General features: G+C 38.6%; 1 long non-coding RNA gene across 2 annotated transcripts in view; it reads right to left on the bottom strand.

The window, feature by feature from the left end:
- Nucleotides 1–11,101: 11,101 nt before the first annotated feature.
- The window catches only part of LOC115646048, a 104,991-nt gene continuing 96,494 nt past the window's right edge, over nt 11,102–19,598 (bottom strand). For both annotated transcript variants that reach the window (XR_003998914.1, XR_003998915.1), the window contains exons 3-4: nt 17,711–17,916; nt 11,102–11,679 (exon numbers count right to left, since the gene is read on the bottom strand). This is a non-coding gene — a long non-coding RNA (uncharacterized LOC115646048). The remainder of the gene's footprint in view (nt 11,680–17,710; nt 17,917–19,598) is intronic.

Genomic DNA, 19,598 nt, shown 5'->3' with positions numbered 1-19,598 from the left:
TAATGAAATCATATAGCATGAAATCACTGTTTAATTATACAGGTGTTAAGGGAGAATCATTACTTTGACTTTTTTCAAAAAAATCATGAAGGTAATTTGACATGATGTACAAAAGAATCCATAATTCTCAAAACTACTGCTGTGTAATAGCATGTTCCTTCCTACAAAAAATCCTCTTGGGAGTCAAGCTCTTCATAAAAATGTGTTAAACCTTTTTTCTATGGGGGCGATGCTTCAAGCTTCACGTTTCAAATTTAGGCAAGGTTTTCTATTTGGGCCCCCAAACTATGCTACCAGAGTTTGATTCCCTCCAAAGTTAAGGGGCCTGTTTCACATGCCCCAGTGGCCACTACTTCACAGTTGTAATGTAGACTAGAAATAACCCATGATCTTTAGGAAATATCACTGTGATTTTTCAATCCTCTGTGTTTAGGAACTCATATAATGCCATCACAATAGCATTTGAGGACTACATGAAAGCTAATGAAAGTAACCCTCCTGTTACTCCTGTGAGGTAGAGAAATACTTGTCTCTTCATTCCCCAATAAGTACCAGAGGCACAGGGAGATCAGGCACACAATCAATGATCATACTGGAAGTCTGGAAATGGAATTCATGTCTCCTTAAACTTCGTCCAGTGCCTGGACTGCAATATTATCCATCCTTATTAGCAATATTTGTCTTTTCAAGACTGCCTCTACCAGGACAGTTAATGGAAAATGTACCTTTTTAAGAAAGAAAAGTTGAGGTTATCTTTCATATCTAGATGTTCACAAAACTGGGTTGGCTGGGGGACTATGAATTCCATTTCTTACTGGCTATTACTATCCAAAATAGGGCATTGGTTTGTTTTGCAGATGAGGGGTGAGGGCATAGATTTCCTTCAGTGCATTCAACACCTCTGCTTTTCAAATGGACCATGCTTTGTTGAGGAAGTTGGCGCAATTGCTACTTCTAATTTAGACTTGGCTTCCTTGGAGCTGGTGAGATTGTCTTAGGTTTGGTACAGAGTAGGCTTTTTTGCAAAGAAGGATAAGATCCTCACAGTAGGTCCATACCACCACAAAGGTCCACTCTCTTAGTCTAATGTTTAAATTTCCCTAGCAAGATAAGCTTCAATGGAGAGCCTGAATTATTCAGTAAGTATCTATTTTTGTTAAGTACTACATGAATAGTTCTTGATATAAATTTGTGACTATATTTTGTGGGTTTAAGGAAAACCATTGCCATTTGCTGGAGGTAATTTTAAATAATTTCCCTGCATTTTTTAAAGCACATCACAGAAAATTGTAAAAGGCCATATTTAGACACTGTGTTAATGATAATGTAAGAAGAATTAGCTCCGGAGTGAATGCACTTATTCATCTTACTGTAGCATGTTGTGTCCTGTCACAGAGTGCACAATATCTTGTTCATTTAAAACCTTGTTAAACACTCCATTAGTAACAAATGAAAACATCTGTTCCAGTAACTATCACTGATTCTTGTGAAATCCCAAGTGGCTGTGGTGTTAAATTTTACTTTTAGAGAACACAATACCATACAAATAATGATACTGTTACGTGCCTGGATGCTCTGCAAGGACGAGACCCAGACAAACAGGTGAGTTAATTGGCTTTAATGAAGGTTAAGTGACACACCCGCAATGGGGACTCCACGCATTGCTGCCACTGGCTTGGGGAGTCCAACGCCCGAAAAGCTCGGTCAGGTGCGAAGTCCAACGCGCAATCCCTAGCCCACAGCAATTATAGTATCATGCTAATATCATGCAAAGCAGCACCTACATATGCAATGGAGGACTTTCCAACAGCAATAGCCGCCTCCCCTGGCCTCGGGCCAGGGACTTTCTGCAGTTCCCCAAAACACCGGGGCTTCCCACACAGGGCAGTTCTAACCGGTTATAAGCAGCAGCTGCTAGCATCTTGTGTCCGCTAATAACCTCTCCTTGAGAAAGCGCAGGCCCTAGCTAGACCGTAACAATATCTTCCGGGGTCCCCTACAGATACAAAGAAAATGATTTGCTTTTTGAGTGGGGTCTCCATTTTACAACTGTATTCAACTGTTGACCAGGAATAGAGCAAGAAATGAAAGGGAAAATACCTGACAATAACCACAGAACAATACTGGATAAAATCCACAGATGCCAAGTGAAGAGTTAGGGATCACCTTTGAAACTTGATAGGAAAATAGTTATAAAGTCGTATACATTAAAAGTATGTACATTGCATTGTAGGCACATTGCATAGGAAGTAGTTTCAAAATCATGCTATTATATTATTTGTAGATTTCCATTTGTTGTGCAGTGTCATATGTCACCACTCTTTTTAATCTGACCTAGCCATGATCCAAACCCTAAAACCTCTTTTTGTGGTTCAAATCCAGTATGGATAATGCTACATATACACTTCTTTTACAAGCACACACGATATGTTAGTGTTAACCCTCCTATCTACCTTACCCTCAACATCATCTTTGATTTCATCACATACCCACCCTACTCACACAAAAGATGCCTCTTTGTTTTCAAATAGTCACAACAGTAAAACCACATAAACCAGCACAAGAAGTTGCAGGATGAGAAAGGTCCCTACAGATTTTGAAAAAAAAATATAACTATGTTTATGGGTAATTTATAGGTATGGTTTTAGGTATGTTATTGTGTATAGGTATGGACAGGTAATTGATTCTGCCTTTTTAAATGCTAGTATATACAGATAAATACGTATATACCGATAAAAGTAAGTGGGATGGAGTTTTCTATACACTGGTATTTACCAAAGTAGAAATACTCTTGATGCAGAAACTCAGATCTAAATTGCTTAGAACTTTGGAGTATTTAAAATCCAGATTTAAATTTTGTGGATTGAACATTGCTGTAGTGGATTCAGAGGTATATGGTGCAGAATCATTATACTTGTGTAGATATGCACATTTTACTTAGTGGTTGTTCATATTGATATAGAATTCTGAGCCAAAGTACAGGATGCTGACTAGGTATGTGTACCAACAGGGTTTAAATTCAGCTGGAACCATCTGGAGCAGAGCACTGGTAAATATTTTCAAGCCTGCGGAAGTCCTGGGGCTGGAACCCTGAACTCTGGCAACCCCGTAGGGCTGGAGCCCTGAGACCTGGGGCCTCTTGTGTACAGAAGCCCTGACCCCTGTACCCCCCTGTGAGACTGAAGCTCCAAGACCCACCACCCTGCAACTGAAGCCTGGAGCCCTGAATAAGGAGGGGCAAGGGGACTCCGGGAAATAATCTCTGAGAATTTAAGACCAGTAAACCAATGTATGGCTGTATAGTTTTTTTCTCACTTAAGTTGTTCTCCCTATTTTTGTAGAGGACTATAAATCCAGGACCCAGAGGTGAAAGTAAGCTGGTACGGTCTGGTATGGCTTACTGGCAAGAGCCAGTACACCGTGCTGGACTGGACTGGCTTCCGCGGTGGTGATTTAAAGGGCCCAGGCTCCAGCTGCTGCGGGGAGCCCCAGACCCTTTAATCCCCACCGGAGCTCCGGCAGCCGGGTTTGGGCGGGGATATAAAGGGCCCAGAGCTCCAGTCACTGCAGGGATCCCCGGGCCCTTTAAATCCACACCGGAGCTCCAGCAGCAGGGCTCCTGCTGTGATTTAAAGGGCCTGGAGCTCCTCGTGACTGGAGCCCTGGGCCCTCTAATTCACCCCTGAGTCCTGGGGCTCCCAGATGCCTCTGCAGCTGGTAACTCCAGGATGATTTAAAGGCCCTGGAGCTCCCAGCCACAGTCGGAGCCCCAGGGCCTTTAAATCTTGAAAGGCCTCATTTCTTTTGGTTGAGGCCCCACCTCTTTTGGTTAAGGCCCAGCCTCTTCCAGTTGAGGCAACTCCCCCACTCAGGACTCTGGCGTACCGATAAGTCCTTTAAGTTACTTTCACCCCTGTCAGGACCCACCAACCTCTCCGGTGGTTTTCTCTGTTCTGCCACGTTCAAGTATAAAGACATCCTGGAGCACGTGATCTGGGTTGCAACAGGGTCTTTATGAAATATGAAGTATTCATGATGTTTCTGTCCTTCCATTCCTGTAAGAACTCTTACATGAGAAACTAAGCCACAGAAAGGGCATCTCAGCTGTATAGGGGATTGGGTCACATAAGTAGCTAAAACTGGACACCAGGAAAAAAGGCAACATAATAGATAGATGGAAATGGAGCCTGTTGGTGGGTGAGTAAGTTATGGGACTTGGGGGAAGGCCTCATAAGTACAAATATTTCAGAAACCTTTCAGGTAAACATTTAAAAGTTTGGATGCTTACCTTAACCTAACTTTGGAGGTTTGCATTATTTCAAACAAAACAGCTAGGAAGACTGGAATCTATTTTTGTTGTTGTTTTTACAAAGAGAATCATGAAGAAAATAAGACATGGTGTTCTGTGCAGGAGAGAAGTACCCAAGAGAGCAATAACTCTGAGAAGAGAGGGGAAAATCATGTTTCATCCTCAGATGAAAGTAGTTGAGTGGTCCTGGCTTCATGCCTATTGTTGCCTTATTGTGTCAGAGGGAAATGTGAAATCCTGTTGAGATACTGCAGCTGTGTACTGTCCTGAGGGATTCTGTGCAGCACATGTTATTAGAGGGTAAAAGAATAAAGCAGGGCTTGGTAAGTGAAACCATTCTGTTGAGCCTGTATCCTCTTCTCTTTCCATCTATCCATACACACAAGAAATTTTAAGATGGTCTACAAGTCAGTAGTTAACAAAAATATTCAATCTGAAATCAGTTCTTTCTTCTGATTCTTACTTTATTTATTAATTTGTATGTACATTGAAATACCTAAGTTAGTAAAGTGACACTTAGAAAAACCTTAAAAATTAACAGTTCCTTATTTTATTTGTTAATCCATTCATAGCTAATATAAATGAATGTGAGAACTATGTGTCCGGCGCGGATACTTGTTCAATGCATGTAGGTTTTTATAAAACATTTAGTTTAAAATGTTCCATTTTGTAAACATGAGATGATTTAGTTTGCCCCAACCCAGCAAACATTCCAAAAATGTCCAAACCTATTAAAAACTACAACTCTTATCCAACAAAGCACTTAAGGGCAGATTTAACTTTAACCACTCTCTTTAGACTACTCACAAGTTTAAACTTAAGCTTTTGCTTAAGTGCTTTGTTGGATCAGGCTTTTATGGTACAATCGTGTAAGGTACTGAGCAACTTTCACTGAAGACAATGGGAGTGAAAGGTGCTTGGCGTCTTGCAGGACTGGGTGCATAGATTGCTTCCTGTTTAAGGAATGGAATATTTTTGTTCAATATATTATTAATTTTTGCTTTTTAAAATTAACTTAAATGGAAGCTACTCAGCACCTCTTTGAAAATCACGCCACTTTTGGATTTAGGTACCAAATTTTAGGGATTAGGCCCTCACTGAAGACAATGTTCCTATTCAGGAAGGGTACAAAAGCAGGTGCTTAATGTTAAGCATGCACTTATGTCCCATTAAAATCAATGCACAAAGTTTAGCTCATGCATAAATGCTTTTCTGAATAGGGATGGACTTGAGCATGTGATTGGACACTTTCCAGAATTGGGATCCTAAACTGAATTTTTTTTGGCTCAAGTCCTCACAGAGATCAGTCTGAGAACTGCCATGTAAAGGAGACCATCAGCTTTGCTTTTGAATTTCCATATACTGTAAGTAGTTTTAGCACTACTTACAGTAAAATATTGGATATAGTTAAAGTCTGAAAAATGAGGATAAGAAAATAATATTATGAGAAGAACAGGATGAATAGTGAGGAAAAACTATGTATGCATATTTTAATTACTTCTAAATAGAATTTCAAATAAGCTTTGTTCACCAGTGTTAATTACTTGCTTTTCATGAATATCTGTGCAAGTGAAATTTTGTTAATATGAATGTTTATGAGAAATGAATTTGAGGAGGGGTGATGAAATAAAGGTCCACATCCACCTATCCACACACTCATGGGCAAAAATTGTAGTTTATAAAGACAAGATTACTGAATCAGAGAACAAATAATATTATGTAACTCAAAATGACCAATGAAATATGGAATCATAAATATCCAGAACTTTAAGGAATATCTTGAATAGTTGCTTAATAATCCATGGATGAAATGTGGTCATACAGAACATTTGAAGGCTGTAAAGAAATTCACAAAATAACCTCAAGTCATGAAGAGGAAAAAAAGAGTTTTGAGGGTTCTATGTTCACTCCTCAGTGACTTTCATATCAGATATTCTACGTACAAGTATAAAGAGATTTTTTCTAACTGTCTTCAATTAGGAATCTGAAAACAAAGCTCTATTCTTTTTTATTATTAAATATGTGCTTTATGGTATCATCCAAAAGGCTGCAATTAGGATTGAGGACTCATTGTGAGAGATGCTGTAAAAACACAGAAGAGACACAATCCCTGCCCTACAGGGTTTACAATCTAAAGAATTGTCATGTTCACGAGCTGTTGCTAGTAATGAAGATTCTGCAATAATAATATACTATTATATAATATAATACTAATATGCACAATACAGAGAAGTATCCAGCACTCTCTACTATTTCCTAAAACATAACTGATTGCCTGAAAATGCTATTGATTTTCAAGCTGATTTCCCCAGTTTTAATTAATGGGGAGTTCTGCTTACAAATTAGTGGCATCATCTGGTCATTCATTAAGTAGGTATTTATGGGTTTTAATATACAGAGGATCAAGATGATGCCACTTTGTCTTTTTTTTAAATATTTTTATTGTTCTCAGAGAGAAAAACAACATAGCAGCACAATGAAAAATAGAGCTCAGACTGGGAAATATTATAATTTGAAATTATTAATTTTATATTTTGAACAAGCATTTTTCAGTACATCTGTCTTGCTTATTTTGCTAAGTCATCCCATGAGAAAGTTTGAGTCCTGCAAATAGTTAATTTCCCAAATCTCTCTCAGAGCACAGTCACTATCTGACCACAAAAGTAGTTTTAAAAGGAAGGATATATTGATATACATCTAAAATATGGTTGTAGTGGGGTCATCACTTGCTCCTGCCCTGAGGGTCTTAGAACAGCCCAGCAAAGGGCTGTGGCTGGGGCAAGCAGCTCCCAGGTTGATTGGGGAAGTAGGCACAGCTGGAAGCCATGCCCCAACAGACCACAGCCAGCCCTTGTAAAAAGGCTTTGAGCCAGGAACAAAGAGACTCTCTCTCTCTAGCCTATTGAGAGGGAGGGACCTGGCTGCTGGGAGCATACTTAGGTACCTGAGCTGGAGCAGGGCTGGGTGAAGGCCTGGGGCGCTCCAGCCTGGAAACCCCCAGGCTGTGGCCTAGTGGAAGGCTGAATAGGTACTGGGGTTGCAGGGGGAAGCCCAAAGAGGTAGGCAGAGGCAGCAGGTCCAAACCCAACCTTGCCTGTGATGAGTGGTTTATACTGCAGTCTGCCCCAGTGAACGGGGGTTAGATTGAGACTGGGCAGTAGCCAAGACTGAGGTGAAGTGGGGATAGTGGGTGGGGGTTCCCTGGGGAGGGGAGATCCAGAGACTGAGGGGTGTACTGCCAGAGGGTAGCAACCCAGCGTGCCAAGGGGACCAGGTCTGGGAGGGACACAGGGGCCAGGAAAAGCAGGACACCAGCCTGCAAAGGATGCTCTGATGGCTGGAGAGCTAATTCCCAGAAGGTACCAGCAGGAGGTGCTGCAGGGGTGAGTCCATATCTGGTTACAATGGTCCAAAGGTCTGGCAATCTTACATATGGAATCATTACTGCTCCACCATAATTTTTTGCAAAAACTTGCACCGGAGAGCAGAACCCAACCCTGATATTTATTTATCAGTGTAAATAGTTTCATCTATATGTGAAAAATATTTCTGTACCTCTATATTTTCAGGGAAGTTAGAAGATTTATCACGGAGCTGTTTTTCTTCAGGAAAAGAGAGAGAGGCTCTGAATGAAGAAATATTTGAACTTCTCAAATTGTTCAAACTGAAAAGATGAATGCTTGAAAACTGTGAGTATTACCATCAAGGAGACAACTGCATAAAATGCAGTAATTTTTGCACAAATTTCATGGAACAATCTTTTCAGTGAAATTAAAGATCCTTGATTAACTACGACCTACGTGTAAGAAATCTTAATACCTTATGTTAGACTAATAACGAAAATCCTTGAGGCGTTCTCTCCTTCGTTTTCAGTTGTATTTGTGGTGGAACAGACATCTAATTCTGTATCCAGTGATTTTAGACTAAGCTGCATCTTTGTCATTCAGTTCCACTGAGGATTTATAATATGGCTTTATCGGATCCATTCAGATTCTCTCTCCTGGAAAACAGCACCAGTGACATTCTGGAGAAGCTGCTGAAAAAGAAACTTTTTGTCTCTGCCTTGTACCACTGCAAAGCCCCTTCCTCATGATGCTATTGTAGGGCTGGATTCTTTTCTCAGACTACTGCAAATAGGAAGCTCCTAAAGTCAATGGAGTTATACCAGTGTAAAAACAGTGTAAGGGAGATGAGAATCAGGTCCTTAGTTCCCAAAGAGCTACAACAGCTATTAAGAGTAGGCCAAATCCTGAGGGCCTTACCTTTGGTACTGAGTCCTTATTGAGGCAGATTCCTACTTAGGGCAAGATTGCTTTCTCTCATGGTTAAATCCACAGGAGGGGGTTAACAAAGAGAGAGGATTCCTTAATATAATTCTTTTTATTCAGCTGTGGCCCCATGGAGAAGAAAGCTGCTATGCCAGTGGTCAGTGGAGCACTTGTCTGTGACCACTGAGAGGTGGTTGATCACATGGTACTGGCTCACCATGTTTCCATATGCTAAATCATATTATAAGACTGATAGCCACACATTATATTTCTTCTTACTGTTCACCTCTGCCAGGATGCCCACAAAACACTTGACAATGGCTAGGCAACTGGTGGGTTGTGGTTGCTGCTTATTATAATAACTGTGCTTTCTCACGGTTACTTTGTGCTCTCTCCATTGGTCTGTAGTGTCTACCCATGTCTTTTGTAATGTAAATCGATTGTGGTCTTTCTGAGGCATGGACCATCTTTCTTTTATACGCCTGTGTAATGCCTACCACAGTGGGGCCCTGATCTTTGATTTGGGTCTGTAGGCATTACTGCAATACAAGTAGTAATTAATAAATGCTCACCTATAATTATTTTTCCATGAATTTTCCCCAGGGGTGCTATGGAATCATGAGTTCTAGGGGGTGTCTCCAGGAATTGTACTTTCTATTAAGATTTGTTCTACATTTTGGCAAGTGAGAGATCTTAGGAAATATAAATATCTGCACATTTTTTCTATTATATGCATATGTCTATATTTTCTAAACTGCATGTAGCGTATCCATGCAAACATTTACACAAAATACTAGTATTGTCTCTAAAAGAGGCTTCTTTTTCAAAATTATTCATTTGTAGTCTGACATCCTGGCTGGAAGTGTTTTTATTAAAGAAATTCACTCATTGATTTTACAGTAACAAATGACAGAGTGATATTACTCTTTAGACAACTCCAGGCAGTTGGTTCAAAGCCAAAGCCCATTTCCTTTCTCTCTTATAACTGATTCATTCATAGATCATCCTGGGCTGAATTGGGATATTTTTCTTTCTTAATGCTGAAACTTCTTTTGCATAATTCTTTCTTTTAAAAATCAAGAATTGCTAAAATTAATCATTAGGAAAGAAAAATTAGAGGAGGGAGGGTCAGAAACAGAAGATTTACTTCACAGTCTGTGAAACTCGAAAAGCACTGAATCCAGTTGAGAAACCAAATTCAAGAAGGTTTGCAAATCCAAAGGTTATAGTAACTACCCTTCACTTTGAGAGATACCTCTCCTAGTCAAAGTTTACAGTGCATTAACTGACATACATGGGGGGGAAAAAACAGTTGTCACCTTCTTAACTCATGAATGAATAAATCTGTCCTATGATAAATATTTCATTCTCAGAAAGGAAATAAATTCATCACACATACAAAACATTAAATGAAGGGCAAAACAAAAGGCTACTCAGAATTCTAGGCTACATAAAGGAGACAAAGTCAGACACTATGAAGCCCGGTGTTCAGTCAATGAGTTCACAAGTTTCTCTGCACCAAGGAATATCCTGCAGGGTGGGTTGAATTAGAATAATGCAGGCTTGTCACTCTTCCTGCTGACTGAGACTGAACTTTATTTCCTTTTGTAGTCATTGCTAAGAAACCAGTCTAATTTGTGTAAGAGATAGTGTGTGTGCAACTCTGTGACATTGTACCCATAGCTGATAAATATCAGAGAATTCCATAGGAAAGGCTCGGGTTTGAAAAAGATTCTAATTCTGTAATTTCATAGATCTTTTTTAAGGAATCAGAAGCTTCTTTCCCTCACTGTCAAGGAATTGCATCCCCTTCCTTACCAACTACATTCCACCAATGAGGCCCACTACCCTACATGGTTTTTTGTTTTCTTTCACTCTAGTCCCTATGGCTTTGTCCATGCTGTTCCACGTGTCTGGAATTCTTTCCCTTTCCACAAGGCATCTTCCCTCTTTCAATTCAAATATTTCCAGAAGATTCGCTTCTTCCCTGAGGCCCACAAATGCTATAACCTGTCAATAAAAGCTGTCAGCACACCATTACATAATACAAATAACATGCTAAGCTGGGGCCATCCTTTGGGTCCATCAGTGCATGCTCATGGTGCCTATCTATTTAGAATGTAAGTGTCCCAGGGGGAAGGAACATATCTCCTTTTAGGTCTTGTATAGGCACACACAGGACCAGTATTAAGGGGGACCCATTCCTGCAATCCTTACTCAGGCAAGACTTTCTTTGATATCATTTACCCCTAACGGAGCTGAGGTACAATGGGGAGTTCTCCTTTTCTTCCTCTACCACTCATAGACTTGGACTCCTACATTGAGGCCATAAGGGACCATCATGATTGTCGTGTCTGGCCTCCTGCACATTGCAGGCCACACAACCTCACCCACCCACTCCTGTAATAGACCCATAACCTCTGGTTGAGTTACTGAAGTCCTCAGTTCATGATTAAAAGACTTCAAGTTACAGAGAACCTACAAATTACATTAATTTAAACCTGCAAGTGACCTGTGACCCATGCTGCAGAGGAAAGCAAAAAACAAAAAACAAGGTCTCTGAGCTGGGGGAAAATTCCTTTCCGACCCCAAATATTGCAATCAGTTAAATGCTGAGCATGTGGTCAAGACCTACTAGTCATATACCTGGAAAAGAATTCACTCATTTTCTGGCAGCCCCATGGTATTTCTCTAGGGTTAGGGAGTAACTAGCACTCCCAGCTATCTTGTGAGTGCATTTTTCTTGCTTGTTCCATGGGAGATGAGGGAGAATGAATCTCACCTCCCCCAGGGTGATTTGTCAGAAACTCTTCAAGATGAAACTAGTGGAATTTTTCATTCCCCTCCATGGATATTTTGTACAGGGGGTATAATTTAGCCCTAATCAAGGGCTGCTGGATTGAGATTTTGGGACTTGGTCATTCAATGGTGATTAAGTAGTGTATGGTGTGGAGTGTGGTGTACATTTTCATTAACTTGCAGAAGAACTGTTGGGTGTTCAGCATTTTTGAAAATCAGGCCATGCATGTAGATGCCTCGGTATGAAGTTAGGTTCCTGCTTCTGGAAATCTTTGCTCTCAGCTGTTCTTAGAGTTGTAGCACCTAGAATAAATAGGAATTTGATATAGTTTCAAATGTTTATTTTGTATATAGCTGGGAAAAATATTGACATAGGAGCAGGATGGAAAGCACAATGGTCATTCATCACTCACATTAATATGTACATTGTGATGCTTATTAATAGACTTCCAAAATTAGGAAATTCTGTCTTCTACAGATATAAAATAAGAAATATTTTTTCAATATGTGCATTCAAGTAATTTCTTTCATAATTTGTAACATTTTTTGTCAAACAATTGGTGACTAATTCGATATATCATATATAATATGGGAGATTTCCAGGTTTAAACAGCTTCATAAATCAGCAGTTGATCAAGAGCAATAATAAATGGCCTTTAATTCTATACAAGTGACAAAGAGGGTTTGCCATGAGAAGCATGCTTTACATATTAGTTGTGTCCGCTTTCTCTTCATAAGACAGCGCTTTAGCACTTAAAACTGTGACATAGAGTAACTATTATTGCTCTGGAAGTATTAGGTCATAACCTCTTTCAGCAAAAAATAAACAGTATGGAAACAAGTGTTTCAGAAAATGGTACACTCTCTTTTAGTGAACAGAGATTTTACCTACCATGGAAAGTCATTTGATTCATCTACTATGGATGTGTACCTATTATAGTAGGTTCATATGATGACTAATCTATAGGGCTGTGACGCGATTAAAAAAATTAATCGTGATTAATTGTGTAATTAATCATGCTGTTAAATAACACTATAATTCCATTTACTTTAAATAGATTTGGATGTTTACTACACTTTCAAATATATTAATTTCAGTTACAACACAGAATACAAAGTGTATAGTGCTTACTTTATATTTATTTTTTGTTACAATTATTTGCACTGTAAAAAACCAAACACACACAAATGTCAATATACCAAGTTCTATAGCGCAATCTCTTTATCATGAAACTTGAACTTACAAATGTAGAATTATGTACAAAAAAACTGCATTCAAAAATAAAACAATGTAAAACTTTAGAGCCTACAAGTCCACTCAGTCCTATTTCTCGGTCAGCCAATCACTAAGACAAGCAAGACTGGTTACAATTTGCAGGAGATAATGCTGCCTGCTTCTTGTTTACAATGTCACCTGAAAGTGAGAACAGGCATTTGCATGGAACTGTTCTAACTGGTGTTGCAAGATATTTATGTTCCAGATGGACTAAAGATTCATATGTCCCTTCATGCTTCAACCACCATTCCAGAGGACATGCTTCCCTGATGATGATGGGTTCTGCTCGATAACAATTCAAAGCAGTGTGGACTGACACATGTTCACTTTCATCATCTGAGTCAGATGCCACATGCAGAAGGTTGATTTTTCTTTTTGGATGGTTTCGGTTCTGTAGTTTCAGCATCTGAGTGTTGCTCTTTTGACTTCTAAAAGCATGCTCCACACCTTGTCCCTCTCAGATTTTGAATGGCACTTCAGATTCCTAAACCTTGGGTTGAATGCTGTATCTGTTTTTAGAAACTCACCTTCTTTATGTTTTGTCAAATCTGCTGTGAAAGTGTTCTTAAAACAAACATGCTGGGTCATCATCTGAGAATGGTATAACATGAAATATATGCAGAATGTGGGTAAAACAGAGCAGGAGACATATAATTCTCCCCCCAAGGAGTACAGTCACAAATTTAATTGATGTTATTTGTTAGTCTCTAAGGTACCACAAGTACTCCTGTTCTTTTTGCAGATACAGACTAACATGGCTGCTATTCTGAAACCTGTCATTATATTTTTTAACACTCATTATCAGCATGGAAGCATATCCTTTGGAATGGTGTCAATCTGACATGGTCCTCCTGCACCCAGGTCTGTTAAATATCTCGACCCCATTTTGCAAAACGTTTGACGAATCTGGAACCAGAAACTTTATTTCTGAGGCTATGCACCAATCTCTGATCCTCTTACACCAAATTGCTTTACTTTCTGGGGATTATTTAGTGCTTATAATGCTTACCCATTATTTTTTTTAAAAATCAAACTGAGATCTTCCAATGAAGAATTGCTATGTAAGTGAAAATGATTATCCACATTTCATTAGAAGGAGTAACAAAGGCAGAGAGGGGAGGAGATTTTGGTGAGAGGCAACGTGGCCTACCAAGTGAGGCATTTGATTTGTAGAAGAGGGTCTGCTGCCTACTTGTTGTGTGAGCTTAGAACAGTCACTTCAACTATGATATTCAACTCAGATTTGTGCAAAAAAAAAAAGAAGAATTGTGGGTTTTCTGATAAAAGCATAAAATTTGCCATAGTCTTTGGACATGACTTGATAAAGATTTTCAGAAATGGGGCAACTCAGGCCATGCTGGCTGTGGCAACCATTTTAACAACACTATCCTAATCAGCCAATAATGCTGTTTTACAGTTCGATATACAAGCAGTGTATTCTTGATTTTGCTTAAGCATGACCTTAAAATTGGTGTAAGAACATATTTTGTATTTATTTTGATTGTCAACATGGTCTTGGAAGAATGTAATCAAATGTATCCTTATTTTTCTTGCAGAGTCTACCTTAGTTGTGTGAAAGTTTCTTAATTTGTTTTAGGCTGTGTGTTTATGTAAACTGCCTTTTCAATCTTTTTGAGACACAGCAATGTCCTGTTATGCATAGATCAATATGAAATATCGTTATTAGCAAAAATAAATGCAAATTTCTGTTCATGAATAGAAACTTGTAAACTTATTATTTTTCATATAATTAATATTTTGGTTAATACTCCCTGGTGACATGCTACTGAGCATGTTAATTCTTAATATTTTTGTAAAATCTCAAGCCATTACAATTAATTGCTTTAGTTTTTAGGAAACCAACGCAATAGGAATATTACGTACAAAAATAAAAACTCACCGGGATGGTTTAATACTATAAACAATCGGTATCAGAAAAACCTCCATAGAAAAGATGCATTCAGACTTTAAAATGGCTGCCACAGCCAACATGGCATGAGTTGGTGATGGCCCCATATCTGAAAATCTATATTAGATAACGTTCTAAGACTCTGGCAAGTTTCGTGCCTTTATTATAAAACCCACAATTCTTTCATAAACGTGATCAGCTACTAGACGTGTCTTCAATTTGTATTCTGCTTGAACAATATTGTGAAGATTCAAGTTGTCTGGTCAGCGTAAACTGTGTTCCACTTCATGCAGGGCCGGCGCTTCCATTTAGGTGACCTAGGCAATCGCCTAAGGCGCCAGGATTATTGGGGGGCGGCATTTTGCTGGGGGGGCGGCAGGCAGCTCCGGTTGACCTGCCGCATGCATGCCTGCGGAGGGTCCACTGCTCCCGCGGCTCCGAGAGCAGTGCGCGGGGCAGCGAAATGGCCATGCGCCTAGGGCGCCAAAAACACTGGCGCTGGTCCTGGCTTCATGTCAACTCATCATGAATAAATCTGGCTGGTTTCATCTTACTGAATCATTATTCTCTGCACATGGCATCAAGAACAACTTCTTGTTTTGAAAGGGCAGTGAAACAGTGTTTGAATAGCTGGGGTCCTCAGCCCACCCCCGTTAATGTGGTCAGCATTAAATAGAGATTCTCAAGACAGAAAGGAATTGAGAGATGGTAAGAGGCTGTATCAACAGTCGGTGGAATGTGTGGTTCTAGGGAATTGTGCATGACCCTTAATTAGCCTTCATACAACACTGGGCTAGGTATAATGGATTTTGTGGAGGCAATACACTTGGAGAATAACAGTCACTATTGGCAAGCAAACCCTTGTCATAAATGTTTGGGGTTACAGAGTTAGATACTTTTGAATTTCAAATGATGACCATTTAAAAATTCCTCTAGCTTTTCCTCAGTTTCTTTCTAACTTCCTGTTCCTGAAGTGCAGAGGAAGAAAAGTTATCTGATGAATTGGATTTTGTATGCAGAATCAGGTTGGGCAATTTTCTTTAAAATAGAATAAGAATGGATTAGAGCCAAATATATAAAGTCCATTGGGGACTGGACTCATTAATACTGGACATTGTGAGGATGCAAATAGTGTGCTGTATTGTTTTGAAAGCAAAAGGGAATCATATTTCCAGAAGGACTAATATCCCAAAGAATTATACCAGTACTCTTTAAAATATATGGTTCAATAAATGCAGCAATGCATAATTAAGGTACTTTGTAAGAGCTTCTGTAGTTTAACACTGAAAAATGTCTCATTTTAAAAGAAGAATGGGTATAGATTAAAGATGTGAAGCTACTCAGATAAAATATAAACCAACCTGTGCTTTACCCAAAATTTGAACCAAATCCCAGAGAAGACTCCTAAAGAAGCCTGGGTAACTTTTTTTTTCATTTTTTTTTCATTATCTTGGGCCCACAAAAATGTGAGAATAATGTTAGAGGCCTTCTTTTGACATTTGTCCCATTTTTGCAAACATGCTTGGACTGGATATTTGGGAGAAAGTCAGGCTGCATAATCATCCAAACTTTTGGGTGCTCTTCTTCATTACTCACAGGCCTCTGGAATTTTTGAAGTTCACTAGTAGAAAAGTCTGAGTTTTCTAGACAGTCACCAAAAATGAGTTTTCTGACACACTTGTTTCTCTCTCACTCTTTGCCATTCAGTGCATCCATATTTCTCAATCTGCAGGTTATGAGCCTTTCCCCGGCAGATTGAGGATCATAAACAGGTTCCTTTTGGGGCTCCCTACCACTCCCTTCCCACCCCTTTTTTATGGCTAGATGGGAGAGGGATCTCAAAATGTTCTTTTGCTAGAACATGATGTGACAGTATGGAAAAGTTTGAGAAGCAACGCATTACACCAGCTATCATAAATTCTTCACACACATATCTTGCTGTATTTTTACCCCCTCATTATTTTGTGCGTGGCTGATGTCTTTCATATAATATTATTTGCACTGTGAAGGAAAGGGTTATCCATTCACTTGTACCCACTTTTCTTTCAAGTTTTTTTTTTCCACAGAGTTGGACTAGCTTATGATACCGGTCATGTCTGGCTTTAAAATCTACAAATACATACTATAATTGATGGTCACTAATGCAGCAACACTTGTCTGTCTTGTCCTAAACATTCAGTGCCTCCAGTTCTTGATGGCAGTGTTATTTTAAAATGCATCAAGCAGTAATGAAATGCAACTCTGCTCCTACTGAAAAAACAATTGCATTGTTTCAAGGAAGTTCAAGGCCTCACAGAAAAAAATAAAAATTGATCAAATATTTATTTAAAAAAAAAAAAACCCACAACCTCCTGATGACAAATAGTTTCACAAGATAGGTCATTCCCCTTATCAAAAAGGTAAATGTTCAATTATGGTCCAGGAAAATTCTCAACAATTTTAATGTATTTAATAGGAACCATCAGTAACACTCCCTCCGATGGATGGTAGTTAACATAATATGCTCATGAACATTCACATACATTACAGCTTCTATTACTGCTCCTTGTTCCTGGCTTCCAGCTATATCATTAATTTGATAACGTAAAATTTGACATGTGGATTTAATTTTCTAGACCACTGAGAGAGAGACATGAGCTTACAGTCAGGGAATACAAATATCACTGAGGTGTTTATTTTACTGGTTTTTGTTTGTTTGTTTAGTTTTCTTGTAAGTGTGTAGTATTGGCCAGGAATAAATAAATACAGAAGACTTAGGCTTTTATTTTGTCGGGGGCAGGGTGTCTGATCATTAGGATAAGAGAATGTTTTCAAAAGGATCATTTTCTCCTGTTCTATAATACCTTATTATTTTTCAAAGAAAATGATTTTTTAAAAAGACAATTACCCAATTGAAGTATTGTTTGATGCACAGGCAAGAGTCACATAAGATGGGAGAGGTCTTCATTTTAATAGCTTTTTCTTTATATAATATATAAAATGGATGAGAAACTATTTTTAAACAGATATATAAATAGTGTTACATTATAGAAACATTAACACTTAGAAAAACATTGCTATTCTCTTTACACCCAATATAATGTCAGAGCTGTTGATTGTTATCCTAGAGTACAGTACGTAGTTCATGGCACCAAAAAGGAAAAACTCACCTCGCCCTCAATCATTCATGTATGTCATCCTCACAACATCCCTGTAAGAGAAGGAAGTATTTTCTCCATTTTACAGATGGGAAACTGAAGCACAAGGTAGAATAGGTGACTTGCCCAAGGTCACACAGGAAGTCTCTGTCTGAACCTTTTTGGTGTGAAATTTTTTGCTGCCTCCTTCTATGTTCCTTGTGGTTATAGGATAATTCCTGCAATGAAATCCACATGAGCAAAGCCCTATAACATATCACCACATTAAGTAGTTAGTCAGCTGATAAATCAGGGCTTGGAGAGTGGGTTGTGAGTTGCAAATGTACAAAAATGTATCAAAAGTGAAGAAAAAATCCCCAATAAATAAAACAGACACTCTTTCAAAGAAACAATCATAATAATGCTTAGAATTTGCTTTAGCACTGAGGCTATATAAGGATCTGTGACGTGTGACCTGTCTCCCACAGAAGGAGCAGTCAATGTTAATGCACTGGTAAGGTCTTTCATTGTTAAGATCTTGGGAACTGTTTATCTATTTACATCATTTGTAAATAAGTCCAATGAGGTCTGTCTCTGCCAAAGGCAGTTGTTTTTTAGGAAGTGGCTGTTTGCACACTCAGACTGCTATGATTTACTTCAAAAATGGAAACTTGCTGATTTCCCATGTAGCAAACTAGCAAAATTCCAAACTTTTGTTAAAGTTAGGCACCCGAACCATAGTTTGGAATCCACATAAATGGACTGATTTTTCAGAAGTGCTCAATACTAGAGCTGGTCAGGTATTTTTTGACAATTTTTTTAAATTGAAAAATGATAATTCATTGAAATTAGAACTCTTCTCAGGAAAGAGTCAATGTTGACAAATTTCTTGACTCAAAAGTTTTTGGGAAAAAGTTCCAAAAGATGTCAAAACATCCCATTTTGGTATTTCTGAAATACAAGATTCTGTTTGTTCTGGTTCAAAACCACTGTTTTGAAATGTAAGCTAATTATAGTAAAGAAAATAAGTTTGAATTGGTCAAAGTCAAAACATTTTTAAAGTTAGCTCAAACTGGTTTTTATATATTTTTTTCACAACAGCTTTCCAGATTTCAATTTTCCCCCCATTTTGGGATGGGAACTTTTTTTAAAATCTCAAAGTAGCAGCACAAGAAAACAATTTCCCACCTGACTCTGTTAAGCATGCACTTTATTGACTTCAGTAGCATCCATATGAAAAAGTCTTAGGAAATGTAACCTTTCTGTTTTTTTTTAAAATTACCTAATTGAATTTAATATCCCTGATATGGAATGATATTCTTCTCTATTTCATTGTATAAGGGGTTTTGTCCAAGTTTGAGAGAAACTTATTAGATCAATTTCTCTTTGCTTCTATGTGACTTTTCCATAAATGCAGTTGTGGATGCTTGGCACCTCTGAAAACCAGACCAAATATTAAGGTGCTTAAACATGGATTGAAGTGCCTAATGTTAGGCAGCCAAGATGGAAAATTCTGGCCAAAGGATGTAAATGGAAAACAAGCAAAATGTGATGGCCTTGTTTTCTGCTATGAGGTGAGAAACAGAAAACAGAGTGCTACAGCAATGCCAAGCAGAGAACGATAAGGAATAGTAGGCACATTTTATTTAAACTTGAACCATATCACATTCGCACATACATCCCCTGCTCATGTGCTTCATCATAAGGTAAAAGGAACAAACTTGTGGAAACTTGTTAAAATATGGCAGCACATCAGCTCCTCCTTTTTTGAACTGTGTCTTCCTATGGTCTGAGAGGACAAAATTGCAGACTGAAACACATTTGCTCAGTGAGTCTGCAAAAACCATTACTCATTCGTATCTGAATACCTTTTCAGCTCTTAATACTACAGCATACTTCTGGATTCATCTAACTCTCTCTC

Source organism: Gopherus evgoodei, chromosome 2 (assembly GCF_007399415.2).
Source record: "Gopherus evgoodei ecotype Sinaloan lineage chromosome 2, rGopEvg1_v1.p, whole genome shotgun sequence".
In the NCBI taxonomy this organism is placed as follows: Eukaryota; Metazoa; Chordata; order Testudines; family Testudinidae; genus Gopherus; species Gopherus evgoodei.
This window is presented reverse-complemented; position numbering and strand designations above follow the sequence as displayed.